Source organism: Rousettus aegyptiacus, unplaced genomic scaffold, assembly GCF_014176215.1.
Source record: "Rousettus aegyptiacus isolate mRouAeg1 unplaced genomic scaffold, mRouAeg1.p scaffold_m13_p_6, whole genome shotgun sequence".
In the NCBI taxonomy this organism is placed as follows: domain Eukaryota; kingdom Metazoa; phylum Chordata; class Mammalia; order Chiroptera; family Pteropodidae; genus Rousettus; species Rousettus aegyptiacus.
In genome coordinates, this window is record NW_023416309.1 from 10,680,898 (window position 1) to 10,698,081 (window position 17,184).

Sequence of the window (17,184 nt, forward strand, 5' to 3'; positions counted from 1 at the left end):
AAGACCTTTGTACTTCATCTCTAACACATTCTCCTCAGTGTTCTTGGGCTATTTGGCCCTAAAGTCTTGGTCCAATAGCAGAGAGTTTAACATTCTGCATTTAATAAAAAATTAAAACTCAAAATGAACACATATTAGAAAATAAAGGCTAGCAATGCTGTGGAAGCCCTGATCTCTGTTGGGCCCTTGCAGGGGTATCAGAATCCCTAATTACTTGTTGTGTATTGATTAATTTCCTATATAGGACACTTATCCTATGGTCTGACTTGCAGGGATTAATAAAATAAGATTGCTCAGTTTTGGCGGCTAATCAGATTTCTTATGTTTAGACCAGCGTTTTGCTAGGGTTTAGGGAGGCTTTTGACTCAAGGCCTGGAAGTGCTCTGTTTAGCCATTTCCTAGATGAGTTAGAGGCATACTGGGCCCAGAGGTGTGGAGTTGGGCTGGGCATTCCTTAGGGCTCCCCTACAATGAGAATCCTATCCTCAGATGTCCCATTTGATGTTAACCTTTCCAGGGCGTCTTGGCTTCTGAGGGCAGTTGGGAGGCCAGCCACATGTCAGTTTAGAATTATGTGCTAATATTTTCATGATCCTTTATTTTATTGCCTAGCAAGATTATATACTCCTGGAAAGGAGAAGTTGGCTGACTTGATATAATTGCTCCATGGCTCTGACTTGCTCCTTTTTTATGCATAAAATGGAAACAGGTATGACCCCAACCAGGCTCATGGGGAGGGCTGAGTGACAACCTGGCTCTCAGTAAGAGCCATTACCCTCTCCCTCAAGTCCCCCTACACTCCCCAGAAAGCCAGCACTGGGCATATGGCTTGTACCTCTAACCCACAAGCTCCCCTTTCTCCTCTTATTCCAGCCTGGAAATACCAGCACGTCAATAAACCTCCTGACATTTTTCATCCACGTTTCTGTCCTTCCTCTCTACCCTGACCTCATGCTGCACCCTTCATTCCACTTTAGACCAATCAGCCACAATCACAAATACTTCCCCAAACACAGCTCCCTGCTTCTGCTCAGAGTTTACCTTTGTCTCAGGAGTGTCTCCCATATTCCCCTAAGGCACCTCGCGCCAGCACTCCCTACACTGAATGGAATAACCTCTTTCGGTGTTCTCTGTTGAATTTCTTCACTTGAACAGTCATAATAGGGGCTAGCACTGACAGGGCTGTACACACCAGAATTTGAGGGTTGAACCCAATGACATCAGCAAGATAGAATGTAAGTGATGGATGGGGTACCATGATATTCTGGCTTACTAGTCATACCATAGCTTCAGTGAGGCCCAGGAGACCTGGGCACTCCCAGGAATGTGTGTGAAGGGCCCACTGAGATGATCTCCTTGAGAACAGAATGTTGCAAGGAAGACTTGTGGAGTGGATAAGGCTTGGGTCTCTGAGTGAGGCAAATAGATTCTAGTCCTGTGGAATTCAATGCTTATCAATGCCTTTTACTACTGAGGAATGCAAGACGAGGCAAGACCATTCCCAATGACTGGCTTAGTTAGACAAGACACTGGATCCTAGGGCATTGGAACTGGAAAGGTTTTGCTGGACCAGCTCTCTTCTTTTACAGGTGAACAAGTTGAATCCAGAAGCAGGGCATGACTGGCCCAAGGTCAATGAGAGCTGTAACCACCAACATGTAGGGAGGTGGCAGCCATCTAGGCTACAAGGGAAGGGAGCCTGTTGCTACTTCTCTTACCCCTTGTTGCCACTTTCTTCTCTTATGCCGTTGTCTTTCCCTGGAGCCAAGAGACAGGGAAGAAGGAGCATCTATTGTCATGGAAACCAGAGAGCAGACTGCTCTCCCCATTGACTGTAGCTCTTCTGACAGGGGCTGCTGCTGGTTCTCTGCTGGGCCCTGATGGGAGTTTTAGGATCAGTCACTCTATTTGCCAAGAGGGAAAACTGGAGGAGTAACAGACATCTTCTAATAGAAATTGGACAGGCTTAGCAAAGTGGCCATTCTTTTTGCTTTTTTACATCAGTTTCTCTTCAGCAGAGACACCTAACAGGATTTAAGAATCTTTTTTTAGAAAGAGATCAGTTTTGAGCAGACTCTGGTCTTCAGATGCCAGAACTAAACTTTTTAAATTTAATTTAATTAAATTTAATTTATTAATTAATTTATTTATTTTAGGCGAGGCAACCCTTGGTTGACCTGGTAGATTTTAAGGACCTTGTCATCTTACAATCCCTTATTATTATTTTTTATGCCTACAGCACCTGGTTTTCCTAGGTTGTTTTCCATCCAAGTACTAACTAGGCCTGACCCTGCTTAGCTTCCAAGATCAGATGGGATTAGGCTTGTGCAGGGTAGTGTGGCCGTAGACCCAGAATTAAACTTTTGAACTGACAGTACCTCTAACTGAAAGGTTCTGTTCATCAGACCTGCTAGAAAGAAATCTAAAATAAAGAGTTGGAGTTGGGGGAAAGAGAAAAAAGAAGTTTATTTTGCTTCCAGATGTATTTAAATCTCCTAAATCTTCTAGGAGTTAAATGTGGCTATAAAAATCAATAGATTTTCCTTTGAGACCAAAGAATTCATGAGTTAAGAAGGGTCTTATGAGGTCATCTCATCCATCCCTCTGCCTCCGGGCCTATTTGAATCCTTCTTGTTTATAAAACTCTCTGCAAAGGTGATTTCATAAGCTCCCACAGTAATTTGTTCCACTGTCTAACAAGTCTTGATCTTAAAGCCATCTTTTTTTGTAGCAGGGCCAAAGTCCTCCCGCTGCCTCCAGTGCTTGTCTGTTGGTGGGCCAAAACTATTCAGAGGGAGCTGGAATTTTATGAAATGAGCGTGAACTTGGGCCTGTTGTCAATGTTCAGGTCTCGCCATTTCTACTTATAGACAAAATGACCTTGGACAAGTCACTTAAATATTCCAAGACTCAGTTTCTTTATCTAAAGTGATTAGTGTGAAGTTTACAGGAAGTAATATATGTAAACCTGACATTTAGTGATACTCAATGAATGTGCCATGCTTTTCTGGGTTGGCTTGGGTGCCACGGTTTGGCCATGGATCAAGACCTCAGGGATTAACCCTTTAGTTGTTGGATTGTGAGGTGGGTTTGGGGGAATTGGGGACTGGGGCAGCAGGGGCAACTGAGGGGGCATTCATGGGGCTTAGTCATTGGCTGTTTGCCAACCAATGAAAAAGGTTTCCGTATTTCGTAGGCCCATTTGGCTGTACCAGTGCCTACTATCTAAAGTAACAGCCCTGGTAGTTCCTTCAAAGATGCCAAGCACATCGCTGCCTCCACGTCTTTGATTGTGCCACCTTCACCCTCCTCATCTTTAATGTCTTTTTGAATCCTACCCATCAGTGAAGACCCAGCATCATATATGAATATGACTCAGCTCCAAACCCATAAATTCAATGCCCCGTGTTCTTTATACAAGAGAAAAGAGAAAAGAAGGACAGTTGTTTCTGCATGGCCAGTTGAGCTATTGGCTGAGTTGAGCCATCAAAGAACATACAGCCTGAAAATCATAGAATTGGAAACTTGGGGGGATAGGGACTTGCCCTAGGACATGCCAGTCATCAACAACAGGTCTAGAACCTCAGTATCCTGAACTGCTGCTTAGACTTCTTGTCCAACACCCTGTGACTGTGGCTGTTCCTTGAGTTGGAATTAGAACGGAATCAGCCCCCATCCTGCGTAGCACCTCTCCTGCCCCTGCGCATGCTGGCTGAGTCGCTCAGAAGAGAGGTGGGTAGGAGGAAAATACACATTTTCCTTTTTTTTTTTTTTTTGAGAATGTACATACCAGTTGGGAAAACTGAAGCCAGTCAGTGTGGGTGAGATCGCCCATCCACGTTCTATCCCAGCCCTCACAGCAGGGCTAGAGCACTGGGGAAATGAAAAACATTGACGTTTTTCTTATCCTCATATGGAGGTTGTTTGGGGGGAGGTATTGGTATCTAACTTTAAGCATCATGCTGGGAGAGTGACAGTTTTACTGTTGAATGGATACTTTACTTGGCTTAGCTTTTGTAAGACTTGCCTTTAAATGGAAATTCCTTAAACAGACATCATCTGCTGGCAAGGAGTTGCTGCCAGCCTCTGAAGCACCTGGGTTTAGAAACATCTGGAGGGGGTTATTTAGGCCAAGAGACTATAAGATAAATGTTTGTAGGTACATGTGTGTCTATGATCCCCTTTGCTAGCAGCAAATTTTGTCATTGCATCATGGAAAAATTCTTCCTTAGGAAAGTAGCAGGTGCAAAGATGCTGATGTTGGATTCATTGAGGAAACAATTTTGGTCATAAAAATGATATTTATGCACTGGGTTGGCACGTGGTTTGCCAAAATGGGGAAAATACTGCTGCGATGCACATGCTCCTTTGGGAGTAAGGGCCATGGAATGGCTCCCAGAGCAATAGCAGAGAGTGTAGGATAGGGAAGCATGGTGCTTTGGAGCTCACAGGGCCAGAGTTCAAATCCTGACTTTTCTGCCTTCTAACTGAGAAGCCTTAGGCAGCACTCCGTGCTTGAGGCTGGTTTGTGGGTAGGGGCCCAGTATAAATTCTGGGTTCCTTCTCATGGGGCTTTCAAGAATAAACACAGTGGGGCATCTCAGGGGAGAATGGCCCATAGTTTTGAGCCTTCCAACCTTAGACATCAGCATGCACTCAGGGTAAGAAAAGGGTGTGTGTGGCTATATAGAGACCCACACAAAAAGTGACCCCTTGAGTTTCCACTTTGGCCAAACTCAGTGATAGCTGACTTGCTTCATTTCCTGAGTTCTGACAAGGCAGCAGCTGGAGTCGTCTTCTTTCCTGGTATCTGGAATAGCTGCTGGGATTTAATAGTGCACTTAGAGGAATTACCTGGAATCACAGCAGGCATTAAGAAATGGGAATGTATTTCTGTATGCCAAGCTAATGTTTGAGAGTAAGAGAGCAGAGTCTTCCATAGTGGGTGAGATACAAAAAAGGACTAGCCTGTGATTGTGCTATAAATATGAGTAGTGATTTCATCTTGGTTGTATTCAGCATGGGATTTCAGTTGGATATTGCGTGAAAACGAGTAACAGGATCTGATTGGGGAAACTCTTTTCAGGTCAAATGCTCATGGAAGCCACCATTCCTCAGCACCAGGGCAGTGACAACCACCTTGGCTAATACATGAGGACAACTGAGCATAGCACAGTGTTCTGAACCCATCCCCCTACTCTTCCCTGTTTAGCTGGTGTCACCATAGTCCCATTGGTATCTCCCTCTTTCCCAAGTTCAGATGTTCTTCTCTCAAGTCAACCAACTCCATTTTCTGATATTTAATTGGCATCCCACCGTGGCATCACACTCTTAGCTATACTGTGATTATATTCTAGTGGTTTAAAGTCTTCTTGGGAAATGTGATTAATGAACATGCAATTATGAGGCAACAATAAAGACAGTACAGATTATGGTTCCAAACCAAATCTAAGCAGCATAGATATGTATAGGACTGATTTACATCTTCTTGAAACTTAGAAGAGGAAGAAACTTCTGAACGCTGGCAGATATTGGCTTTGGATGAGCCATGTAAAACTAGAGCCCTGCACAGCCTATGGGGAAATGCACCAGTTGCAGAGGGCCATTCCCCTTCTTCTGACCCTTCATTTGATGAACTTTGAACCTGAGGCAACAGCAGAGCTGGGGTTAAATAGAAGGAAGGAGGGTCTGCCTCATATGTCCTTTCATAAGCCGAGAGTTCCATCTGGCTTGAAGACTGCTTGAGGTTGCCACACACGTGCCTAGCTAGGTGGTCACTTGACTTAGTACCAACACTGGCTATTGAGTGGCTTCCAGCTGTGACCCTGGCTAATGAGATTAGATTCAATGTTGAGTCAGTAAATAATCACCATTTAGCTTTTGTACATGTCCTTGGTGCCCTGCCTGGTGTTATGCTGAGTACTGGCAAAACCCACACTGAGGCTGACAGCATAAATCTGTCCATCTTCATAGTCGTTGCTGTGGTCCATTTGCTTCTCACCTATTTCAGGCTACTATCATCTCTTGTGCTGACAACTGAAATTATGGCCTAGAAATCTTCTCACATTTCCTCCTAGGCCTTTCCTCTCTATCAAATTCATTCCTCCAAAGTGGACAGGGGGACTCTTCTAAGATGGTTTTCTGATCATGTTAATACTCTTTTAGAAACCCTTCACTGTTTCTAAAAGAGTTGTTCATAGAAGAAAATCCATTCTCCTTATCATAGCTTGTCTGTAGCTGAACTTTTATCATTCTCTGTATGCTACTCAAAATGTAACTTAAAAACAAAAAACAACTGATTTCTAGCCATGTAGACCCTCTTTTGGGAACGTCGCCCTCCTCCATTCCTGTCCCCCACCTTTTTTACTAGTTCCTTCCTATTTGTCTTTCGTGGGCATCATCTCTTAGCAGACCAGGATGGCTGCTCTCATTCCACACCGCACTGCTTGTTGTACTTTTCCTTTGTAGCACCTATGAATTACCATATGTTACCCATGAAGATTTTGTTGTTTAATGTTTAATGTCTATCTTTCCTCTTTTTCCTCCATCCAATGACTCACCAGGTCCCCAAGGGCAGGAATCATTCCCATCTTCTTGACTACTGCTCAAGACCTAGCACAGAGTCTACAACTCAGAAGCAACTGGGACATGTTTGTAGAGGCGGTGGGTCTTTTGGGTTTCCAAAGCTTTCTCACAAGTCCCTGCTGTGTTGCACTGACCAGGGAACTGAGCTCCAGACAACTCAAGACAGATGTTTCTGTCTTTAGATGAGCTTTGTGCCTAGGTGCATAGTAGGAAAGACTATTTTGACTCATTAACTAAGCAAATTTATAGTGGAAATCAGTGTGAAAGAATAAATATCAATCCTCATGATGTCATTTTATGGGCCGCTTTATAGATTGTAATCACCCAATCAGAGTTTTCAGGCAATTAATTCTGTTTGCAGAGAGCCAGGTCTCTTGGGGACAGAATTTTCAGGGCTGTGGTGTCAGACACACAGATCTAGGCCTTCAACCCCTGAGAGGTTTTGTAAAGAGGAGGAGAAAAAGTGTCTGAGTGGTTGGGACTCAGGGGCCTTTCCTCTAGTTCTCCTCCTGGACATAATTTTTAAAATATTTTAAAAAATAGTTGTTCACTGTTTCATTATCTTAATCCTACCCTAGTCTTCAAGCCCCTCCTTCCTGGAAGCTCAGTGATATGTGGGGTTTTGCATTCTACACTAGGTAGAAAGAGCTCTCCTTATGAGGGCTGAGGGGCCCTGAGGAGGAGAAGCATTGGATTGGACAGAACTGAGTAAACTCTAGCTCTACCCCATAGCTTGTGATCTTGAGCCAATTTTTGTTGTTCTTGTTAATTTTCTGACCCTTTTTTCCTCTATAAATTGTGACCACCACCTTCAACCTCAGAGAATGATTGTAAAGTTAAAGGAGATGAAATAGGAAAGGCACTTGGTACTCAAAAGGAGTTGTAGGTAATAAAATGATTGTGATGATTGGTGTTTTAAAGTAAGCCTGGTACAGTGGGAACAAAATGAAAACTAAGAGTCCTGACACTTGTTCCCAACTCTGTTACTGACGTGCTGGGTAACCTTGGGCAAATTAGCCTCTTTGGTCCCAGATTAGTGAAACAAGAGGGTTGGCTCAAATGATCTCAAAGATGGAGCAGCATCACCTGGGGATTTGTTAAAAATGCAGATTTTCAGGCACCACTCCAGCCCCCTTGGCTCAGAAACCCTTGGTGTGGGGCCCAGCCATCTGTGTTTTCATTAGTTCTCCAGCTGGTTGGTCGGCACAGTGAAGTCTGGGAAGCATCACTCTATGATAACTTCTGGCTCTAACACACCATGTCCACAGCCCTCACATCATGTCCTGTGTGGGCTTCCCAAGCAGTAGTCACCACCAGAGCCTTCCGCCTTGGGATCTTGGACCACAATGGCCTCTGGCAAGAGGAGAACAGAATAGAGTAGGAGAAAGAGCCCAGGATCCTAAATTAAGGCCCAGTGGGGATTTGAACCCAAACAGCCTCATGTGCATCTGTGTAGCTAGTGTTTGGTTCCCTCTCAGTGTTATGGTTTCTCTGCCTCTTCCTTGTCTAGTGACCTTGGCCAAGTTATTCAAACCCACTGGGCCCCATTTTCCTCATTTGTAATATGAGAGAATTCTAGGACATGTTGTCGGGATTATATGAGTTACATGAGAAAACTTTCCGTAGGGCCTGCACATAAGCAGTGCTGAGTGTATTAGCTGCCGATATCACCATTAGTGTCCTTCTCCTTCTCATCCACCATGGCTCCAAGGGTATAACAACATAGGCTTTGGAGTAAAATGGAAGATCAGGGGCCTGAACTCAAGTTTCCTAATTTGTTCTGTGACCTTGGATGAGTCATTTAAGCTTAGAGAGGTAAGATGTCCTCATTACTTAAACGAAATGTTTATTTTTTTCTGCTCGTAGTTACTGTCTATCGAACGCTGACACGGGGCAAGACCTTGAGAATGCAGCATGAGGAAGGCAGATGTAGTCCTTGCCCTCACTCTGCCCACTTTCTCTGAGCCCTTGGGTCTTTGTGGGATTTGATGAGATAATAAATGAGAAAGCCTATCATGGTTGTTAATCATCATCCTTTGACCAACACAGAAACAAAGTATATCATTGAGTTAAACATCCTTGAGTGTTCTTTAGTTGAGTGTTTTGGAGATTTATTCCCAGGAGACAGGCCCTGACAGGTCCATTAGAGAGAGGAGGAGAAGGAGGCCTTGCCCGCACAGCCCTAAGAGCCTGTGGGCAGATGTACCTGCTTCCTGACAGCCAGGCTGAGTGCCGTGCCCTCCAACTAGAGGGGCTACCCTTTCATGTTTTGGGCAGTCATCAGAGGTATGAATCTCTTCCTTTCCCAGGTCTTTTTTTTTTGAAGTCTTTGTTGTCTGCCTGCACATGTTCTATCTTGGAGGTTTCTTTGGAGCCTCGATGAGGTGCACGAATGCATAAGGTGTCTCTGGAGTCTTAGTTTCAGACAGAAGGTTGGAGCTGTGGAGTGAGGAGGAAAGGGGCACAGGTCCTTTAGTATAGTGTTGGTTAGATTTGTCTTTGAGAAGCCGCTTTAAATATTTACTGTGGAAATCGCTGGTGGCCTTGCCAACAGTCTGACTATATGCAGATGAGGTCTGCCTATGGTTTCACTTTCTGGGCAATTAAAGGAGTAAAGCAATGACATTTCTCCCAATGCCACATTTGAGTTGCAGCATTCCTACCAGTATCCGGGGTCCTCAGCAGCCCAGCTTCTCCTGAGGAAAGGAGTGTGACTGTCAGGGCTACCCAGCTGATTTCCAAAGATCACTTTCTAAGTTCAAGTTTGAGTCCCATGCTCTGAGAAGTGGTCCATTCATTCTTTCAACCTAGAGTGTCTCCTGTGGACCCAGCCCTCTTCTAGACAGAGGGGAAGTATAGTGATGTCATGTACTCTGCTTTTCGTGAGTTCACTCTCTAATTGCTGAATCTAAGTCACAGGGTAAAGTGCCACCATTTACATGAGGAGGAATATAATTTAGGATTTGAGTGGCACAGGCAGAAGTGAGATGACAAGAGAACCTTGGGTGCTATGTAGGACTTGGCATTTTAGCTGGACCTGAAGGATGGCAAGACAAGTGGGTGGACTTTTTGAGGAAGAAAAGCACCCAGACGAAGAGCCAGACAGACATGGAGCAGTTGGTGACTCCATCAGCAGAGCACTTGGGGTGGGTAGCTCAGTTCTCAAACATAGATGTGCAACCAATATCATTTCTATGTTTTAATCTTTTCATTAACTGAACTCTGACTGTAAGCTTTCATCTGTATGTTTATCAGGGGGATTTCCTCTGCTCCGGGTAGTGTACAGATTTGTATTGAATAAAGCATCTAGTCACAGGCTTTTGGCCACTAAGAAGTGTGCGTCTGGCCCTTGCTGAGATGGTGGTTGTGACACCTGATCCGTTTGGATTTGGGGCTGTGCTGCTCGTGTGCTGCACACGGAACCTGCACTGGTGGCACATCCTCCCCAGAGTACCATGCTGCCACCCCCTCTGAGGCCTTGTCCCTCACTGCCACCAGGAGGGTACAGATCTCTTGCTCCTAAGCCCTCATCCACCTACTTCTCTTTAGTCTAGAGAAAAATCTCTCCCTCTCTCATTTGGTTGCCCCCAAAGGCCCTCCCTAGCCCCCATCCCTTCCATGAACCCCATTGTATGAACCAGAAGAAGAGCCCTATTGTTAAGCCACCTATGTTTCTCAGCTGCGAAAATCCCCTCAGTAAGACCACTGACTGGCTATGAGCAGCCTGCAGGGAGAACAAAAATAAGTTGGTATTTCTGGAAATTATCCTGCCGCATATTTTAGAGCCCGAAGATCAGGAGTAGTATCTTTAAGTAGCTGAAGTCAATCTTGCCCTTTGGGCAAATATTAACTGGTTGCTTGGGGTTCTACTGGATTCAAGTATAAGTCACTCGGAGCCAGAAAGGACTAAGATCAGACAGCTGGCAACCAGTGAGCCACCTCTGGGTGGCTACAGACAAAAGCAAATATTTCTTTGACCATTTACCCCAAAACACTCTCCCAAAGTCTTGGAAATTTTCCCATTTCAACACATGTGGGCCCTGCCCAGAAGACCCATTCTCCAGAATCAAGCACACAAGAAGAGGGTCCTCCTCTAGTTGTCTGTCAGAGTTCCCAGCCCCTGGCCTCAGGGACTGATCTGAAGGACCAGGGAAGAAAGTGCGGAGACCTGAGTCCTTGGGGACCCTCTCCTGTGGAGGTGAAGGTAGGAGGTATGACTCATAGTGGATGGCAGACTTGAATGAGATCATCTCTGGGAACCTCAGAGTCTCTAAGATATGCTTATTGGTTATTACTAAGCAATCAGATGGCAAGATAATAGTTTTTTTCCAATCCCGTGCTAATAACATTCACTCATTCTCAAAGTTGGGGGAGATACCTGCAGGGTAAAGATTGTGGCCTCATTCTTTCTCTCTCCCATTTTCCCTCCTACCACGTTTTTCTTTCCTGTTTCTAGAAGGTGTGCTAGTCCAGCTCCATGAGTGGGGAAACTGGGCAGTGGGAAAGATGAGGTGTGGTTTGAAGGGACACGTCATGGTCCCATGGCCCATCAACGTGTCCCATCGATTCCTTAATTAGAATTGGTCTGAAATGCCCATGTTTTTTAATCCTTTGGGTCAAGGGATGAAGATATCTGTCACACTGCCAATCTTATCTCTGTTTTAGGATGATAAACTAATTTAATATGAAAAGCTGATAATGTTTTAAAGTCAATAGATGGGACTGGAAGTGCGTAGATTGCAATGAGTATAATCTTAAATTTTATTGATGAGCAAGGGAAGTAGTGTAGTTTAATGATTAAGAACTTTAAAAAATACCAATGCCTAGGCCACCCTCCCCTCGCCTCCCATATCAATTAAATCAGAATGTCTAGGAATGGGGCTTGCTCCTTAGTATTGTAAAAATCTCTCCCAGATGATTCTCATGTGCAGCCAGTGTGTTGAACTAGTAATCCACATCTTCACAGGTCTTATAAAAATTGCCTTGTAATCTTATTAAAACAGCTTCTGTACCTCAACTCCAGCTATTCTGATTGTGTTAGGTTGGGGCCCAAGATTGGCATTTCTAGCTAGCTCCCAAGGGACGCCGGTCTGCCACTGGTCTGCAGGTCACACTAAGTGGCAAGGTTAGAACATAGCAAGGAGGGAATATGCTATCTTTGGTCAACACTGGATGTGTGTGAAGGCCCAGTGGGGCAAAATGGGATTTAGCCTTACTTATATCACTTATGAATTTTTCCAGAATGGAGGTTACAGGTGGGGAAGTAGATGGTGGGTTAAGTAGTAGAAATTTGTCAGAAGTTGCTTCAGTTTAGGAAAATGCAATCATTAAGCTTCAGAATCCATTATGAGACCTTGGTCATTAAGCATCTACGGTGAGCTAGGTCCTGAGGGATAAAAGAAAAACAAGACTTGCCCTGAAGCATTTTGCAAGACACACACCCTTGAAAAGATGGATAATGGAGCTATGTGAGACAGTGCTGCTGGAGAGATGTTAGTAATGGTGAGAATGAAGAGCCAATTCTTGTTCACTCTTCTGTACGCATCATAAATGAACTCATTTAACATGCATAGTGTAGAAAGTATTCTTATTTTCATCTCACAGTTAGAAAAACTGAGGCCAGAGAGGTTAGATAGCTTACCCAAGTCTACACAGCTTGGAAGTGGTAGAATGGAGATTTGAACCCAGGATTGGTCACAGGACAGTTTTAGTTAAGTGCTTAAGGAGCAGTGTAGAGGGGGAACAATACAAGAATACAAAAAACAGAATTCTCAACCAAGAGCTTGTGGAATTCAGAGAAGCACCCCATTCCTCAGGTCTGGATCTGTGGGTTGGGAGCAAGTTGCTCTGCCTTTTGGTGTGACGAGGGGTTTGAATCCCAGGTCTGCTGTTTATTTCCTCTGTGACCTTGTGGGAATCAATATAATTCCTGCCTCCCAGTGACTGTGAGAAGGAAGTTAAATGAGAGAGTACATGCAGAGACCAACTCCTGACACATGGGATGCCCTCAGTATTAGGACCTTCTCTCCACTTTGCTTGTTGTGACTCTGCTCCCAGGCCCTGGAGTCTGGGACCAGCAGTCACCCCACCTGGCTTTAATTGCCTGGGATTGCTACCATACTCTCCAGGCTCACTGGGACTCTGTTTTCGAATGGGTTGAAAAAATTAAGTGGTTGTAAGATGTTCCCATTATTGTGATTTATAGCTTCTTGTATGCTTAGTGTAGCTTTTGCCAATTTCTCAGAGAATTAAACATTTAGTGCCCAATCGGATGGTTTCCAGTGCTAAATACACGTGGAAATGTATGTGCACCCTCCTCTAGGGGGTCAATTAAAGCGCCATCACAGCCAACTCACACTAATTCTCAACTAGGGTAGCATCTTTGTGGTTGGTGAAATGAGTAATGTTTATAATTGGCTGGAGTGTAGCTCTGAAAGGAGAAAATGGAGGGGAAACAAGATTTGGAATGGAGAAAAGCTTGGCATGGATGCAAGAGGAAAAACAAAGGGGAAAATATCCCTCAAAAGTGCACCTAGTCTACCTAGAAGCAGATCTACCTAACACGTTAGAAGAAATTGGCTTCTAATGATTATCCTTACTGTTCACCATGTCTTAGGAATCAAGCCAGCATTAAAGTTATCTCGCATTCTCAGCATGGTTGGTTTAGAGAATTAGATCATTTGTAAGTCAGAAGATTTCTCCAAAATTCAAAATGTGTTAATATCCAGGTATCTGAGCTTAACTGGCTAGGAAGAAGGGATCATTTTAAGGTAAGTTTCCTCAATTCCCAGCTTAAAATTACCTTCAAGGTCTTATCCCCATCTCAAAATAACAAAGGCCCTGCCCGAGGAAGAACTTTTTTATAGTGTTCTGAGACCTAAGTTAGTGAAGGCTACCCTTTCTCTGGAATTCAAGAGAAGGCTGCCAGTTACTTGTTACCTGCATGTCTTGAGGGAATTCAGATAGGAGCCATGGTTCTCAATCCTAGCTGCATGTTACCGTCCTCGGCAGAGCTTTTAAAAATCTGATGCCTAGGGCCTACTTTCACTGAGAAAATTAGAAACTCTGGGGTGGCCCAGCTCCCTGGGATTTCAGGGAGCAATCAGGGCTGAGAACCACTGGACCACATGCTCCCTCTGGTCCTCCACCAAGATTCCTCAGAATTTGGGTTTGGGAACGCTGTGAAGGGCTTAGAGGTGCTGGGGAAAGAAGGAAATGCTGCCAGAGATATTACTAGAGACCAAGCTGCAAAATCGCCAAGAAGGGGGTCTTTAACACTGCATCTGTTGCTATGCATGAAAAGGTAATTAAAAGATTATATCTATGATTTGAAAATACATCGGTTAGTAAGATGCACCATTGAATTTAATAACTGCCTTTTTGGAAGATAGAGATAGGAGAAAACTCTATATTTAATATGTATTGAAATGTACATTGATATCGTAAGGTATATCTCAACCTCACAATCTTTATATTTTAGAAAATGTGACTCTTGGAATTAATCTAATAGCATAATGATACAGTGCTTTGCAAAAATGTGCTCATTTAATCCTCATAACACCCCTATCAAACAAGTGCTACTATTGTCCCTGTTTTACTGGAGAGGGAATTAAGGCAAAGAGAGGTTAAATAATTTGTCCTAAGTCATGGAGCTGGTTGGTGATGGAACTGGAATTTGAACTTTGTTTTTTAGAGTTAGCCCAGAAAATGTAATGAGAACCAAGGCTGCACTTTCTCATTTTTCTTCCCTTCCCCCAGAGCGGGCAAAGATGCTTTTCCATGACTGGGGCCCCGAATCTCCCCAGGGCTGGGACATCTTGTATAGTTGCTCTTGTTACAGGGGTGGCGGACATCTTGTACAGTTGCTCTTGTATAGGGGTGCCTGACTAAGGGATCAAGTGGAGTTGGAATCCAACTTTGGGTCCCTCTCCAGGCTCTGTGATCAAGGGATTGCTTCTTCTAATTCCGTAATGACTCGGGTCGGGCTGGTGGGGCCCGAGGGAGAGGAGCCGACGGGGACTGGGCCTAGGAGGGAGCACTGAGCTGTGAGCGGGGCCTCCCCACTGCTTCCTGGTGGTTCTTTCTCCTATCGTCCACAGTCATTGTCGTGAATTATTTGATGGCAGAGGACTAGGGAGAAGGAATTTGAGGTTCTCCTAGCTCTGGGGCATTTGATGCTGTGCTTTTTGCCCTCCAGGGCAGTTTGCTCCAACGAGCAAGCGTGTGGGGATGGAAGAGGGGTGGGTGAGCCGACCAAGAAACACAGAAACCAACAGCTCCAACTTCCCGACCCTGGCCCCTCTTGCGCAGGTTTTGCCTTTTCTGAAGCTCCAAGCTGCACTTCTTAGGAACCGCATTCCAGAACAACCTGGGTAATGGAAAGTACAAAAACAACTTAGACTTGTTTCCAAACCTTGACGGCTTACACTGACTTCTCAGAAAGCATCCATTTGGACCCAGAATTTGAAAAAACATTTCACAGCTCGCTGGAGGAGGGCCAGAGGGTTACGTAGCTCCTGGTGTGGGTCAGATGGGAAATCCAGATGCTGGTCCGGTGAGTGAGGTTCTTTTTGCTGCTCATTTGGGTTGTCAAAGCAGCAGCCTCTTTAGGACCCTTATCACATGCCTTAAAATGTTGCTTCGTGGGGAATATTTTAGATTGGGGGAAATGTTTAATCAATACATATGGCATTTAGCTGGCATTAGAATCATAGTTGTTTAAAAGAGGGACATGGGTGTCAGTGGTGGAGGGTGAGTGGCAGTGTTGGAGGGTGTGGTCTCTGTTACACTGCCAGAGTCACTCCATTTCAGCACACAGTATCAATCTAATAGTCTGCTGGCTCTGCAAATGCATGTTAAGAAAGTCCCCAAGGTCACTGTGCTGTAAGACTGCACAGATATACAGCTGGCGCTGCTGAACATGTATGGAGAAACAACACCAACAACAAAATCAGTTGTTTCAGGAAGCTGACTTATTATTTCTTAAACAAGGAGGCCCATGCGACACACTGGGATGTGGATTCCTTAGGCACCTGCAGAGTGGGTATCGAGGATCAGCTCTGCCCAGGCCAGGCCCTGCCCCAGCTGTCCGCATTGAAGATCTCCTGCAGACTCTCCTCCCTGCCCCACACACAATGGGAGCCCAGTCCGTCTGTGCATTTGGTGGTCATCATTCCAGTGGGCACTGAGAAGAGTACCCGCTGGATACTATACTGGATCAGTACTGGATGCCGAAGGCCACAACTCTGTAGCCTTGCTGGCTCTCAGGCAGAGTGACCTTAATGAGGAGACCTTTGGGAGGTTACCTGATGTGGTAGGACCTAAACTCATCTGGGCATTGGAATTAGCTGGGGAACTTTTTTTTTTTCAATAGAGTATATCTCTTTGCTCTTTCCCTTAGAGGGGCATATTTGTAGCCATTCAGTGCTCTTTGTTGACAAGCTTTCTCTGGTTTAGCAGAGCGTAGTGGATTACAGTTATCATTGAATTCTTATTATATAATTCGTGAAGCTGGGTTGGATATACAGGTAGAGGTTGCTAGTTTTTTTGACAACTTCAGGACCTACCTTGGGAAGAAATGGTTTGCTGAAAGCCTTTGGGATGAATGCCATTCGATGTCCTGAGGGTTAGCACTGGTACCGCTATGTGCACTTATTTGGGGGCCAGTTAAAACACAGATTTTTTTTATTTCGGTTTCCCTTTTGGAATCCAAGGAGGAGAAATTAACCAGAGGGCGAAGAGCATCTTCCTTTCTCCATGGCAGTGATGTTCACATTGTGGGAATAAAACGAGCATATATAACCTGGCTGAAGAAGGAAGTGTGTTTTCTTTTTTTTCTACCCTTCCTCTCACAGGTAAAGGCTGTCTCTTTTGTACCATCTGTCTTAGAGTGCAGCCGAATTAATTACGTGTGTATTTAGAGCTTTACTAGCCTTGCCACCAGACATGTGCATAGTGCCTTACATTTACAAAGTGGGTTCACATGCTAATCTCCTTTGACTTAATGAGATGATGATTCAGCGGGTTATAAATCATCATAGCAGCACGATGCGCCATGCACGGCAACCACAGAGTTTGGGTGAACCTGTCACTTGAATGAAAGAAAATGATAAAGGCTGTGTTCCCCAAGCAGAAGCAAAAATAGCTGTAAAGAACCATTGCGTTTCTTGCTATTACATTTTTAACTCTTTATCTCATACTTAAGACACCTAAGAATTTTGGCAACAACACCTGTAGATGAAATGAGACAATTGATTGGGCTTCACACTGCGTAATGTTGGGTGGGATAGGGCCACCTGTTTTAGCTCTGTTCTTGGGACAAAAAACAGTGGAACTCTGTTTTGGTTTTGTAGTGCTCTGGAAGCCAGAGGAAGGCTATAATTGTAAACTGCACCTCTCACAGTTTCCTCTGTATCTCAGCAAAGCCTTCTTCATGGGGACAAGGTCTTCAGTCTTCATGATGGGGGGTGGTCTTAACTTCTGGAGCAGTGAGACAAGTCTACATCCTCCTTAGACTTCTTGGGTGCAATCAGGTGAATGGTTCAAGGGAAGAAGGAAGTTGAGGGTCACAAAAGAGCTTTTTTTTTTCTTCTCCACATT

The 17,184-nt window shown here is 44.5% G+C and overlaps 1 protein-coding gene and 1 pseudogene across 32 annotated transcripts in view; one reads left to right on the top strand and one right to left on the bottom strand.

Moving 5' to 3' along the window:
* The window catches only part of KCNMA1 (potassium calcium-activated channel subfamily M alpha 1), a 683,907-nt gene that overhangs the window by 280,565 nt on the left and 386,158 nt on the right, over nt 1-17,184 (top strand). The gene's annotated exons all lie outside the window — the stretch shown is intronic.
* Nucleotides 2,231-2,349, bottom strand: LOC118604698 (annotated as a pseudogene).